Below are 15,091 nucleotides of genomic sequence, written 5' to 3' on the forward strand. Positions count from 1 at the left end.
AACATTTGTGTTAAAAATGTGTTTTATTTATTTAGTCATATTTAAAAAAAATAATATTTTTATAACATATTAAATTATATTTTATAATTTATTATCTCATAATAAAAAAATATATTTTTTATAAAAATAATTATAAAATATTCATGATAGTACTTTTTTTTTATAGCATATTAGAATATAAATGTTTTAGACCACTTTCGCGTGTGCAAATTGGTTCCGGGCTTCCGGCATAATAACCACGTATGCCATTTCTCGTGAGCTATTTTATTGTTGGTACAAAAATTAAATCACTGTACGAATAAAACTCATTTCATATTTCATACTGTATTAGTAATTTAGTATCACAAATAATGCGTATTTTTATATAGATTATTCTTATCCAAAATAAAGTATTACCAACGCAGAAGGAAAAGCATGGATTAGCCTCGACAACTGAGTTTTTTTTCCCCCAGTATTTTAAAGTTTCGGTTGCGGTTTACAATTTTACATTCAATCGGAGGTAGCTGTATTTTTAACTTTGAAGTTTGAAGTTTGAGCACTATTAATTAATTTATGTTAAAAATTTAAGGATTAAATAAGTTTTTCATTTTTATAAAATATTTATTTTTTATTTGATCCATATAACTTTTGTTTAGTTTAAATTTTTATAAAATTAAAAAATATATATTTTAATCTTCACTATTAATTTAGGACGAATTATATTATTAAATTAATTGAGATTTAAAATTATACAATTAAAATAAGTGAGATTTGCTTAAGTATGTATACACATTTTTTTTTCTATATAAATCGCATGAGTTGTAGTATTTTACCTTTTTTGCATATAAAGCATAAATTACTATAAGTTATAGTGATTTATGAAGAGAAAATGACATGACATAAACTGCACTATTAGTCATAGCAGTTTATGAGGAGAGAATCACGCTACAAATCACAGCAGTTTATAAAAAAGAAAAATAAAAAAATAGTTTATTTATAAGAGATAAGAAGACTAAAAAATTTGGTTATGCGTTTATTATCGGTGTTTTAGTTAGAAATAAGTGTAATGAGTGTATTTATCAATTGATGGACTTGTCACATGAAAGTCACAACATGTGGGGAGCGTGTTGAATGTTGCAAGTGGGGATAGAGGGCGTGATTGCTACGTGGTGAAGTCTAGTTGCATAGAACTGTAGTACATGGAGGGCGTCTATTAGATTAGTAAAGTTTTTACTTTTTAAAAGTAGTTTATAAAAAATAATTTTTAAAAGATGATTTTTTAAAAGTTGTAGTATTTATATTTAGTAAATCAAATTAAAAATAGCTTTAAATAAACACAAGCAACAATAATTGCGATTGGTAAAATAGCTTTTAAAATTTAAAAATACTATAATAGACATAAATGTAAGCATTAAATTTGAAAATTAGTTAACATATAAAGTTATATTATATTTTTAAATTTTGAAAAGCATAAGCCAACTTTGAAAAGCTCTACCTTGGGTGCTTTTAAAAGTACGTCGATCTTTTAAAAGCTGCAAGTACAAGCACATGATCTTTTTGATTTACCAAATATAAAATGAGGAGCTTGAGCTTTTAAAAGGCACAAGCACCTCTTCGAAAAGTTTTACCAAACCAAACCGAAGAGTGTTCTTTGATTGTGTTGCTAGTGTAATGGAGGGTATCACAAACTTGGTAGTGTATCGCAACGGTAAGATTATACGAAATATGAAGGATTACCATGTGTTCATAACACGCAGCGAAATAAAAGAAAGTAATCCTTAAAGATCTATTTTTACTAAGAACCTCAGAAGAACAAAGTATAATTCCTTCCATCTTTCCAGCTCAGAAGAACAAAGTATAATTCATTCCATCTTTCCAGCTCTTGGTTAACCTTTAGAGTATGGTTTAATTGTCAAACTGTAACTTGTTACCATTATTATAATGAATTGTAAATGACTTAAGAAACTCATTTCTTCATTCATTCAATTTCCTTGGCCAAGGTTTTATTCATCTCAGTCGTTATAATCATAGAGCTCAAACTCTTTACCGAGAGTTGACGGATTCCTTATTGACTAATCATTAATTCTACAAGTATTTAAATTGTACCCAATACCCATTCAACTAGCACCCTAGGGTATTAGGTGTCCGGAATCAAAGTATAATAAATACATTGTTAATTACTATGACAGTCGCAGGTCAAAGGAAACTCTATTACTATATTCATCTTGAGAATATCCTATTGACAAATATACGGTAATTATAACTATTAGGAATTCTCAGAGTGGGTCAGTTCAATGGTCATATCTCTATATGTACCATCTATATATATATATATATATATATATATATATATATATATATATATATATATATATATATATATAATTTAATAAATGAGATATATTAATTTTCATCCAATGGTCATATCTCTATATATATTGATCTTTTCGGATTATTAATGTCCTTTTTAATAATCTTATAACCAAGAACAATTTAGATTAAATTATAACAGATTTATCTCTTAATATTATGATCACTATCACAATGATAAATTTCTAAATTTAATCAAGGACCTTATTATATTAATATTTTAATATAATAACAATAACAAATTATTTGTCACATGATTGATTGGATTGTGGTCATACTCCTTATTCCCAATAGAATATTCATGAAGAAGTGAGGTTTGTGTGTCAGAATCTGTTTTCGTTTCTGGTTTCATGTACCATGACATTGATGGAGCTTTAGAACGGTCTCTATCAAAGCATGGAGAACGGTATGTTGAGGAGAGTGAGTAGTATTTTGTACCGGAATCTAGTTATAATTTTTTGTGGTCTAATACAGTTTGATATTATGCCGATCATTGACGAAGCGAGTATGCAAAATACATTTCAAATTCACCAGCAGACTTAGATGCGATAGCCACAGATTGAGTTGTATGTGGAGTTTGAAGACGTAAAGGCAAATGTGATTCAAAATGATTTAGATATAGAGGATGATAGAGTTGCAGTGTACGAAGGAATGAACAGTGATAGCGAAAAAGATTTCAAAACCACTTATAAAGCCAGCAACGAAGACGAGGATGGTGATATGGGAGTCGAGGCAGCAGCGGAGAATGTAGTGGTTCATCCCGCAGTTAGTCAACCGATGAACGTCCCACCTTTTATGCGTAATTTCAATCTTAACGCCATAATGGTTCATCTCCTTAGTATCATACTATGATGCACGACATAATGCCCTATAAAGATGCGCAAGACATACTGATCCGCTCGAAATCGCGAAGCAACTGTAGATACTTCGTGTGGGCATATATGGTCGACTTATCCGTGAATAGGGTTGAACCCAACAAACAAAAAACTGGCATCTGACGTATCTCTTAATAGATTCTTCAATGTCCAATGTCTTTGCGTCTCTGATACCCCGAACCCAACCCAACTTTATATAAGATTTTGAAGAACTACTAATTAACAACCAGTTCGCGACCGAATATAGCTATGCTCTGACTCTGTAGGAAGTCGCTACTACTATCTATCTAGCTAATCACAGGCTTTCCATCAATAGATAGGCTAAATATATGAGTAACATCTTCTAGTGTCACAGTAACCTCACCCACCTTTCCACCAAAGCAGCTAATAAGGGGTAAAATCCTTTTATGAACCCAATCCTAGAGACATGCTAGAATCCCATTGAGCATAAGTAATTTTCAACCATCGGATTCCACATCTGCGTCGGATCCAATATATGAACCATCAAATTCCTATTTAGCTAGTTCAACAGAAATATATTTATTCACTAAACGTTAGTTTAAATAAATAAAAATTATTAAAAATAAATATTTATAATAATAATTTACATAAATATAAAATATTGTTTTTTCTAATTAAATAAAAAAATTTACTTATTTAAATGTTATAAATAAATACATTTAATATTTATATTTGAAAATAAATAAATAAATAAAAATAATATTTGTTTTTAAAAATAAATAAAATATTTAATAATATTTATATTTTAAAATAAAAAAATTTAAATAATATTTATTTTCAAAAATAAATAAATATAAATAATATTTACATTTATATAAAATAAAATATAATTATATTGGATAAATTTTTTTATTATTCAAAAATATTAATAAGATACAAAAAAATAATAATAAAATAATAATATTATATTTTCGTATAAACTGACAACAACAAAAATTAAAAAAATTGTAGTTTAAATATATAAAATAATAAAATTTATCAACTTACATAAATTGGATGATCCAAATAATTAATGATATGTTGTTCAAGTGTCATATAATTACATACCATTTTTAATCATAATTTTTTTATATAATTTTTTTTCTTTAAACACACCTAAATCCTAACTCTCATTAACACACACTTTTTACATCACAACATACGGTTAACTTTTTATTTTATCTCTCTTCTTCAGCTTATCTTCTTCTTCTTTCTTAGTGTAACACACACTTTGCATCGTATAACATACACATGATGCATTCCACCAACAAGCTCAGTTTATAGAGCTTCAATGAGAGTCGGTGGTTACCGGGGTAGGGAGTGTCTCCTGCATGTAGATCACCTGCAACACGCTCTCCGTGTTGCTGCAGGTTCCTCGAAAACGAGCGAAGACCTATAACACTTTCAGGATTCAGAGGCAACACGCACCACGTCACCACGCCTCCTGCGTGTTGCTAGAAAATTGTCACGCCTCTAACAGACCTATCACTACGTCCCCCGGCGTGTTGAACCTGACACCCACAACGGTGCAAAACATCTCCTTTTTCAATATTGAGCAAAAATACCAATGTATATTCCATGTGAAAAATAATTTCTGAGATAATAACATCGTTTTTCTTTTAATAATGCCACTCATTTTTTATAAATCCATACAAAATATAATATAAAAATCGATGACAGTATAAAAAATAGAAATTTAATTAATTATTAATGTTTTTTATATGTAATTTTGAATGACTGGTAAGTGAGTTAAACTCAAATAGTTTTTTAAGATTAGTATCGTACACTAAAATTGTCACTGAGATTCTAATTGCACCAATTTTTTATTAGTCCCTGACCCATTTTTTGTTAACGGTGTGATGACATGGCTTGATGACGTGGACTATTAGTGATATGTGTCACTCCATAGTTTGGCCACGTGTAATGGTATGATGATGTGTTGACCAGTGACATGTAATATACTGACGTAGATGGTTGTACCACGTGTCACAATGTTATTTGGTCATGTGTTAGTTTGTGTGACGTGTCGCAATAGTATCCGTCCATGTGTAATCCGTTATGTCATCATTGTAGATGCACCAAATTAGTTCCTCACTTTGCATTAAGTGATTCATTTTAGTCTTTGAAATTGAATGTCGTGCACCAAACTAGTCGTTTCACTAGTTTTTTTCTCTTTTTTTTTTCTATAAATTCAAAATTCTCAATACCTTTAAATGTATTCATTTTAATTCTATTTTTTCACATGTTATTTAAATACAAGTATTTTTATAAAATATTTTTTCTCTTCCAAGTATCTCTAACTGCCGTCTTGGAGCTGACGTGAAGGCATTTCAAGCATTCTCAATATAGAGAACAAAAATGTAAGACGAGACGGGATCACCTTGCCGAATACCCCTGGACGGAGCAAACTCATCAGGTTCTTTGCCATTCCAAAGGACTTTCATTCTAGTGTGGAGAACAGGAATACATCAACTCAATGATATGGGAGGGAAGCCCAACATCAATTAATATATCCTTTACAAAAGACCACTTCAATCTATCATAAGCTTTTTCTAGGTCAATCTTGATAGTCATCCATCCTTTCTGCCCCTTCTTATTCTCCATAAAGTGAATGACTTCTTGAGTAATAATAATGTTATCAGAACTGTGCCGCCCAAGAACAAAATCATAATGGGTGGGACTGATTAACTTATCCATAATCCTTCTCATTCGGCTAGCAATAACTTTTGTGATCACTTTATATGAGACATTGCATAAGCTAATCGGCCGCATTTGTTTGATGTTAGAAACATGTTCGACTCTAGGAATAAGAGTAATGAACATCTCATTGATGTCACTAACACAGGTGGGATTGAGAAAAATATGTTGCACCAAATTGCAAAAATCGACACCAATTCTATCCCACTGATGTTAATAGAAGATGGCCTGAATCCCATATCTTTCTGGAGCTTTAAAACTTCCAATTTCAAAAATAGCATCCTTAATCTTTATCGGGATCACCATCTTCCCGATGATATTAATATCAGCATCACAAAGGGGCGAAAAGGCATGATTTAGAGCAAAAGGGGAGACCTCAAAACTATCCTAGTAGAGATTAGCAAAGAAGGAAAAGGTGAGCTGTTCTAAATCATTTTTATCAGAAATCTAATCACCCGCATCATTCTGAAAAGACAGCACCTTATTTCTCCTTCTCCTCACCATGGTGGAGCCATGAAAGAATCTAGTATTTATATCCCCAAATTCAATCCACTTAGCCCTAGACTTTTAAAACCACAAAAGTTCCTCTTGCGCTAAGATTTTCTCAAAATTCCTACACAACTGAAACTGCAAATCCTCAAGATAACTATTACAGGCTTTAGCAAGAACCTTAGTAATACCTTGAAGTTTGTGCAAAATTATCCTCTTTCTCTTAAATATATCCCTAAAAATCAAAAGGTTCCATTCCTTTAAAGACTCTCTGAAATTGTTAATAGCATCGGTAAAAAAATTTTAACTTTTCGAGAATTCCCAACCATGTTATCAAAGTCAGGATGAGTCAGCTAAACAGCTACAAAACAGAAAGGTCTTTTACCTCTATTAGTAGTCGACATAGACAAAAGTTGAAAGCGCAGCAAGGCATGATCAGATTTTAACATAGGGAGGTGTTTTACATATGCCTCAGAAAATTTCATCTGCCAATCCAAGTTGCCAAGAGCACGATCCAATCTGACCACTAAATTTCTTCGTCTCCACATAAAGAGCCAACCATTGAAACCCAGATCAATTAAACCACAATTCGAAATGCATGACTGAAAATCTAAACAGGAACCATAATTGGACCTAAGAGCACCTCCTCTTATGTCATGATCATTGAGGGTGGCATTGAAATCGTCCATTACACACCAAGGATGATTGATATTATCAGAAATCTGCCTCAGGCTATTCCAAAAAATATTACGGTTAACCTTTTGAGGACTACCATACACATTTGTAAGAAGCCAAGGAGAGGTATTATTGCAGGAGACCAACATATGAACAAGTTGTTTATCAGGATATCAACTTTCCAAACCCTAGAGTCCCAAAGCACCTAGATGCCACCAGAGTGTCCAATAGCTTCCTCCACAACTTTCCATCCAAACCCAAATTATTTCTGACTACTTCTCCCCATCACCACTAATGTGTGTTTGGTAAAGAAGAAGAAAATTGGCATCGAACTCGCACCTTAAATCCTTAATAAGAGAACGAAACACCTTGCCACCAACTCCTCTACAATTCCAACTAATAATATTTATAAGGAAACAAAAGAAAAATATGGTTACAGAGAACCGGCACCTTAGATTTGGACATACACCCTCTGCTTCGAACCAAAGCAGATGCGGAGAGGTATTGGTGCGGTATTTTACAACCCACAAACTAACCGGCAAGTGCACTGAGTCGTACCAAGTAATACCTTACGTGAGTAAGGGTCGATCCCACGAGGATTGATAGATCAAGCAACAATGATTGATTGATTGGCTTAGTTAGGCAAGCAGAAAAGGGTTTTGAGATATTCAAAAGGTTTAAGTTTGAACTCGGAATATCAAAAGAAAAGATAAATAAATAAGTTGGGAATAAAATATTGAGAAGGAAGTTAAGACTTCAGAGTTATCTATTTTTCCGAATTGATTTTTCTTACTAACTATTTTAATCATGCAAGATTTAATTCATGGCAAACTATATGTGACTAGACCCTAATTCCTTAGACCTTCCTAGTCTCTTCTAAAATTCATTAACTGCCAATTCCTTAGTCAATTAATTCCAATTAGAAGGTGATGATCACATTCCAGTTTATATGCCACAAGAATCCTAATTATCCAAAAATAAGGGGATTATATGTCATGTATCCCGTTAAATACAAACAATTAGAAATTCAGGATAATATGTTTTCAAGCTGTTGTTCAAGTAAAGAGCTTTTCCAAGTTATACAAGAACTCAAATAGAAAGAGCGTCATACTTCCGTTCCACCCAAATTCATAAAATAAAGAATGAAAATAATTATTCAAATAAAAATCAAAACATGAATTAAATTAGAAAGATCAAATGAATCAATCCATACAAAGAGACAGAGCTCCTAACCTTAACAGTGGAGGATTAGTTGCTCATGGAATGCGGAATGTAAATTTGTATAGAATTCCCTAATGGAATCCCCCTAATGTAATGTCCCTAATAGAAGAGAAGTCTCCCCTTTTTAGAACTAATCATAATTAATTTAAAATCTAATATTTAAAATTAAGATAATATCTTTTCCTATTTTAAAATCAAATTTGAATTTAAATTAGAATTAACTAACTACTCCGCGTCTTGTAACGTGAAAACCACTTGGCTTCACTGGATCCGCACCTAACTTGGGTGCTAAAATGGGGCCCAGAAATCATCCCCAGCGGTTTCTGTGTTTTCTGCACGTGGGGCATGTCACGTATATGCGTCAGTCACGCGTACGCGTCGATGGTCTTTTTTGCAAGTCACACGAACGCGTCGGTCACGTGCACGCGTTACTGTGCAATTCTTCAAATCATGCGTACGCGTCAGTCACGCGCATGCATCGGCATAGAAAGCTCCAAATCACGCGTACGCGTCGCTCCTCGCTGCCATCTCCTTTTGTTCTTGTGCTGCAGAAACTCCATCAAATCCAGCCGAATGCTACCTAAAATAAATAAAATTGCAAAAGACTCAAAGTAGCATCCATATTGACTAAAAGATAATTAATTCTTGATTTAAACTCAACAAATTAGATGCAAATTCACTAGAAAAAGATAGGAAAGATGCTCACCCATCACAACACCAAACTTGAATTGTTGCTTGTCCTCAAGCAACCAAAATTAATATAGGCTTAGGATTTGAATTTGCATGAGGATGAGAGTTTGATTAAGCTCATGTCTCTTCTTATAGTGGGATTTACAACTGCAATCTGAATAGTTTTAGAATTTCACTTTATCTTTTGAAGTTCAGAATGATTGGAATCTATAGGAACTCAGAATTCAGATAGTGTTATTGATTCTCCTAGTTCAGTATGTTGATTTTTGAACACAACTACTTTATGAGTCTTGGCTGTGATCCTAAGCATTTTGTTTTCCAGTATTACCACTGGATACATAAATGTCACAGACACATAACTGGGTGAACATTTTCAGATTGTGACTCATCTTTGCTAGAGTCCTCAGTTAGCGGTGCCCAGAGTTCTTAAGCACACTCTTTTTACTTTGGATCCATTTTTTTTCCTTTTTTTTTTCGTTTCGCAAGCTTTGTGTTTTTCACTGTTTTTTCTTACTTCAAGAATCAATTTTATGATTTTTTAGATTATCAATAACATTTCTCTTTTTTCATCATTCTTTCAAGAGCCAACAATTTTAACATTCATAAACTTCACTATAAAAAATATGCACTGTTCATGTAATGCATTAAGAATCACAGAAAATACCACCACATTTAAGTAAATAAGATTATTCTTCAATGTAGACCCACTTTCTCATGCAGTATAACACTCCTGTATTTTTTTTTATTTAGATTCCAACTCAGTAAGTAATACATGAGATATCTTTTCAGAATTAAAGCTATAGGGAGAACTAAACTAGTCCTAGGATTCTAACTAATAAAGGATCATGCAACAAATAAAGCAAAATAGCAGAAAATCGGAACATAACATAGAAAAAGAGGGGAGAAATAAAAAATAAATGGAACTCAACCACCTTAGTTATCCTAGTGGTCGTTTTATTCTTCAAGTTGTGTTCCTCAGTGAAGATGATTCGCCTCCCTTTTGGTGCTCTAGGAATAAACAGAAAACCCTTAAGCGAAGCGTCAACACCAAACTTAAAGGTTTGCTTGTCCTCAAGCAAAAAAGAACTGAAAACAAAAACAAATAATAAGATGGAAATAAAAGGATAAAAGAACAAGAGAGAATTAGGGATTGGGAGAGAGAGAAAGAAAATTAAAATTGGGCGGCAAACTAGCGGAGTTGTGCGGCGCAAGCAACGCGTACGCGTGCGGCATGCATACGCGTGGGTCGTGGAATTTTCTTAATGATGCGTAAACATCAGGCACGCATGGTTTTGTGCGATTCACGCGAAGCCAACCGCGCACACGCACAACTCTCTGTTCGCGTGGCTAGGGAACTAAGATTGGCATACGACGCGTTTGCATCATGTACGCGCACGCGTGGATGGCCATTTGGTCAAATAACGGGCACGCGTCAGGGATGCGTACGCGTGGTCAATTTTGTGCGTCTAGCACATTTCCAGCCCCAAACCAGTACAAGTCTCTAAACACATATTTACGCCGATTTTCAAGGTCATGCGTACACGTCATAGATGCGCACGCGTGAAAGGCGAAAAGTGCAAACGACGCGCACGCGTGGGTTACACGTACGCGTGATGTGGCTTGTGCTTCCAGCGCTACTCCCGCTCAACTCTCTGTCAAATTTTATTTTTCACGCACATGCATATGACGCGTACGCGTCAGCGATGCCTGCGTGTCATGTGCTCCTATTCTTCTTTTTTCTTTTTTTTTATCCGATTCCTGTTCTAAAATTGCTGCATAATCATAAAATTAGTAAGATACTCAATAAAAATTAAATAAGTAAGAAAACTACTACTACGAAAAATAACTAAGAAGAAACGATCATACCACGGTGGGTTGTCTCCCATCAAGCACTTTTAGTTAAAGTTCTTAAGTTGGACATGTGGTGAGCTCCTTGTCATGGTGGCTTGTGCTTCTACTGATCCAGGAATCTCCACCAATGTTTATAATTCCAATGGTCACTGGGATCCCAAACTAGGTGCATAATGCCTTTGAGCAAGTTGAAGCAAATGACAAGGCCCCAAGAGAGTTGATTGTGGAAATGAATTCCAGGGTCCCAAACCTTGCTTTTATACTCGTCTCCTTGTGGATCACCATTGTTTCCACCGGGTGGCAAGCGATCTGAATTCTCACAGAGACAACCAAACAACCTTCTAGACCCATTCAGTTGAGCTCTACACCAATCCTTGCACTTCAATTTGAAGAATGCAACCATATTAAATCTTGCTTGATGACTCTTACCACTAACCATCTTTCTTTTACTCTAAATGCCACAAAGAGCTCTAAGTTGGCCATCCGTCTCCAGTAGCCCATATTCAAGTGGGAAAGTACAGGTTAAGGATAGAAATTTTACCCACTTAAATTTTGTTGTATTGGATGGTGATGGCTTTGGAAGAGGTCTTGCAAGCTCCACTCCCTTGTGTTCTTCTTTGAATTCTTCTACCTCTTTGTAAGCTTTCTCAATTTCAACCTCTTCCTCTTGGTAGCTGTCTTCTAATTCAATCTCTTCTTTATTGCTTATCAAAGGCATGGGAGATTGTGCATCTTCCTCTTTTGTGGGTATATCTTCCTCCTTTATTTTTGCATCTTCCTTTTCTTCCATGTGTGAGGATGGAAAGTTCTCTAGTTCACTGGAGTATAAACTCCTTTGATTGGTTTCCTCACTTTCTTCCATAGGATCTTGCATTGTATCTTTTGGGAAGGAATTTGCTTGTTTCTCTTCCTGGTTCTTGATTAGCAATTGCACATATTTTTCTACATTTTTGACACTCGTCTTTATATCATGTAGGAATTCTTTAATGAGGAGCTCAAGATCTGATGGTATTTGAGATGAATAAGAAGATGGTGGCTCTTGATATGCATAATAAGGAGATGATGGTTCTTGATAAGTATAGAAAGAGGATGGTTCTTGGTATGAATATGGAGATGGTGGTTCTTGATATGGATAGAGAGGTGGTGGTTCTTGATATAAATATGGAGAAGGTGGTTCTTGATATGAATATGGAGGTGGTGGCTCTTGATAGTTGGAACATGGAGTATTGAAGTTCCTTTGGTTTTGACCTTGCCAACCAAAATTTGGATAGCTCCTCCATTTACCATAATATGAATCACTACTCGGGTGTGAGTAGTAACCCATGTGATCTCTCTCCATTATTTTTCCTTAGCACAAAATACCAAACAGAATTAAACGCACCATGTGGTAAACAGGAAAGCAAAGAAGACAGAACAAAAAATTTTTTTTTGAATTTTTTTTAGAGAAAAATTACTACGGGGACACCAAACTTAATTTCAAAAATTAAGAGGAAAAAACATTTTAAATAAAATAAATCAAAATATTTTTTTTTGAAAAATTAAAACTAAAACGCCTAATCTAAGCAATCAAACAACTAATAGTTGTTAATCACTATCAATCCCCGGCAACGACGCCAAAAATTTGATGCGGTATTTTACAGCCCACAAACTAACTGACAAGTGCACCGGGTCGTACCATGTAATACCTTACGTGAGTAAGGGTCGATCCCACGAGAATTGATAGATCAAGCAACAATGATTGATTGATTAGCTTAGTTAGGCAAGCAGAAAAGGGTTTTGAGATATTCAAAAGGTTTAAGTTCGAACTCAGAATATCAAAAAGAAAGATAAATAAATAAGTTGGGAATAAAATATTGAGAAGGCAGTTAAGGCTTCAGAGTTATCTATTTTTCCGGATTAATTTTTCTTACTAACTATTTTAATCATGCAAGATTTAATTCATGGCAAACTATACGTGACTAGACCCTAATTCCTTAGGCCTTCCTAGTCTCCTCTAAAATTCATCAACTGCCAATTTCTTGGTCAATTAATTCCAATTAGAAGGTGATGATCAAATTCCAGTTTATATGCCACAAGAATCCTAATTATCCAAAAATAAGGGGATTATATGTCACGTATCCCGTTAAATACAAACAATTAGAAATTCAGGATAATATGTTTTCAAGTTGTTGTTCAAGTAAAGAGCTTTTCCAAGTTATACAAGAACTCAAATAGAAAGAGGGTCATACTTCCGTTCCACCCAAGTTCATAAAATATAGAACGAAAACAATTATTGAAATATAAATCAAAACATGAATTAAATTAGAAAGATCAAATAAATCAATCCATACAAATAGACAGAGCTCCTAACCTTAACAGTGGAGGATTAGTTGCTCATGGAATGCGGAATGTAAATTTGTATAGAATTTCCTAATGAAATTCCCTTAATGTAATGTCCCTAATAGAAGAGAAGTCTCCTCTTTTTATAACTAATCCTAATTAATTTAAAATCTAATATTTAAAATTAAGATAATATCTTTTCCTATTTTAAAATCAAATTTGAATTTAAATCAGAATTAACTAACTACTCCGCATCTTGTAACGTGGGGACCACTTGGCTTCACTAGATCCGCGCCTAACTTGGGTTCTAAAATGGGGCCCAGAAATCATCCCAGCGGTTTCTGTGTTTTCTGCACGTGGCGCATGTCACGCGTACGCATAGTCACGCGTACGCGTCGATGGTCTTTTTTGCAAGTCACGCGGATGCGTCGGTCACACGCACGCGTCGCTGTGCAATTCTTCAAATCACGCGTACGTGTCAGTCATGCGCACGCGTCGCCATGGAAAGCTCTAAATCACGCGTACGCGTTAGTCACGCGTACGCGTCTCTCCTCGCTGCCATTTCCTTTTGTTCTTATGCTGCAGAAACTCCATCAAATCCAGCCGAATGCTACCTGAAATAAATAAAATTGCAAAAGACTCAAAGTAGCATCCATATTGGCTAAAAGATAATTAATTCTTGATTTAAACTCAACAAATTAGATGCAAATTCACTAGGAAAAGATAGGAAAGATGCTCACGCATCAGGTATCCTATCGTGTTTTTTATTCTTTGGTGAAGAGACCATATCAACATCTGGGGGTCTCCTTAGCTAGGTATTTAAGAGCAGTTTCCGACCAGTATCGCCACCACCACCATGTGAGGATGAGGTCGCCAATGTTTTAATGGCATCACTCTTAGCCATTTACTTCTGCATACCTTGTTGAGACTCTTTTGAGAAAAGGAAAGCCTCCCATTGCTCCTTTGAAATTCTTCTCATACTATCTAATGTAGCTAGATCCATAGCTTCCACATCAGGGTCCTTGCACTTAGCTTTCGGTGAAGAAGGAATTTTGGAATTTTCGATTGGGACTACCACTTGCTTATCATAATTCTTTTGTTTGGGTTGATTGATCTTCTCATTCTTTGCACCACCCATTTTTGGGCTTGGGTCTTTCTTTTCAAGAGAATTTTTTTGGAAGTTTCGTACTTTGAGACTTTCTTTAAATTACCTACTCCCTTTTGAGACCCAATCTGGACTAATTGCAACTCTCCTTCCTTAGGCTCATCACTTTCCATCATGTTTTGATTCTCCACGTGCATGTCATCATTGGCCTCCTCATATAGAATATTATAACGTGATCCTCCTTCTCGATGGTTATCGTGATTTTCTTTCCTTTCCATATTGGAATATGGATTCTTGCCATAATTGCTACCTTTTTTAATAAGGAAAAATCCTTCTTTCTCTTTATGGGTCTTTTTACCAATATCTATAGCCTAACATCCGAGGAAGCTTGACAATGCAAAAATTACATGCAGAATTTTGCTCTCCATTATTTTCATTATTATCACCTTCACTCATCGGAATTTGACCATCGCCGGAAAGTTTACTTTTTTCGAAAGTAGGAATTTGCTGATCTTGAACTCCTTAATTTTCATAGCAAAAGTCTGATCTGTGCCCATATTTTTCACAAGAGAAGCAAATTTGATGAAGACATTCATATTCAATGTTTAGTTTGCTCCCCAGATATATGTGGCACCTATTTTTTAGCAAGGTTGATCCCTACACAAATTCTAGAAAATTTTTCTTGAGAATGAATAAATGTAGTGCAATCAATCTTAAGCATATGCCCAATAGCTGACCCAACCCTCCATAAGAAGTCTTGATTATAGAGCTCAATAGGAAAATTTGGGATACGAATTCAAGCCGCAATCTTGCGTACCAC

This window comes from Arachis hypogaea, chromosome 3, assembly GCF_003086295.3.
Source record: "Arachis hypogaea cultivar Tifrunner chromosome 3, arahy.Tifrunner.gnm2.J5K5, whole genome shotgun sequence".
In the NCBI taxonomy this organism is placed as follows: Eukaryota; Viridiplantae; Streptophyta; class Magnoliopsida; order Fabales; family Fabaceae; genus Arachis; species Arachis hypogaea.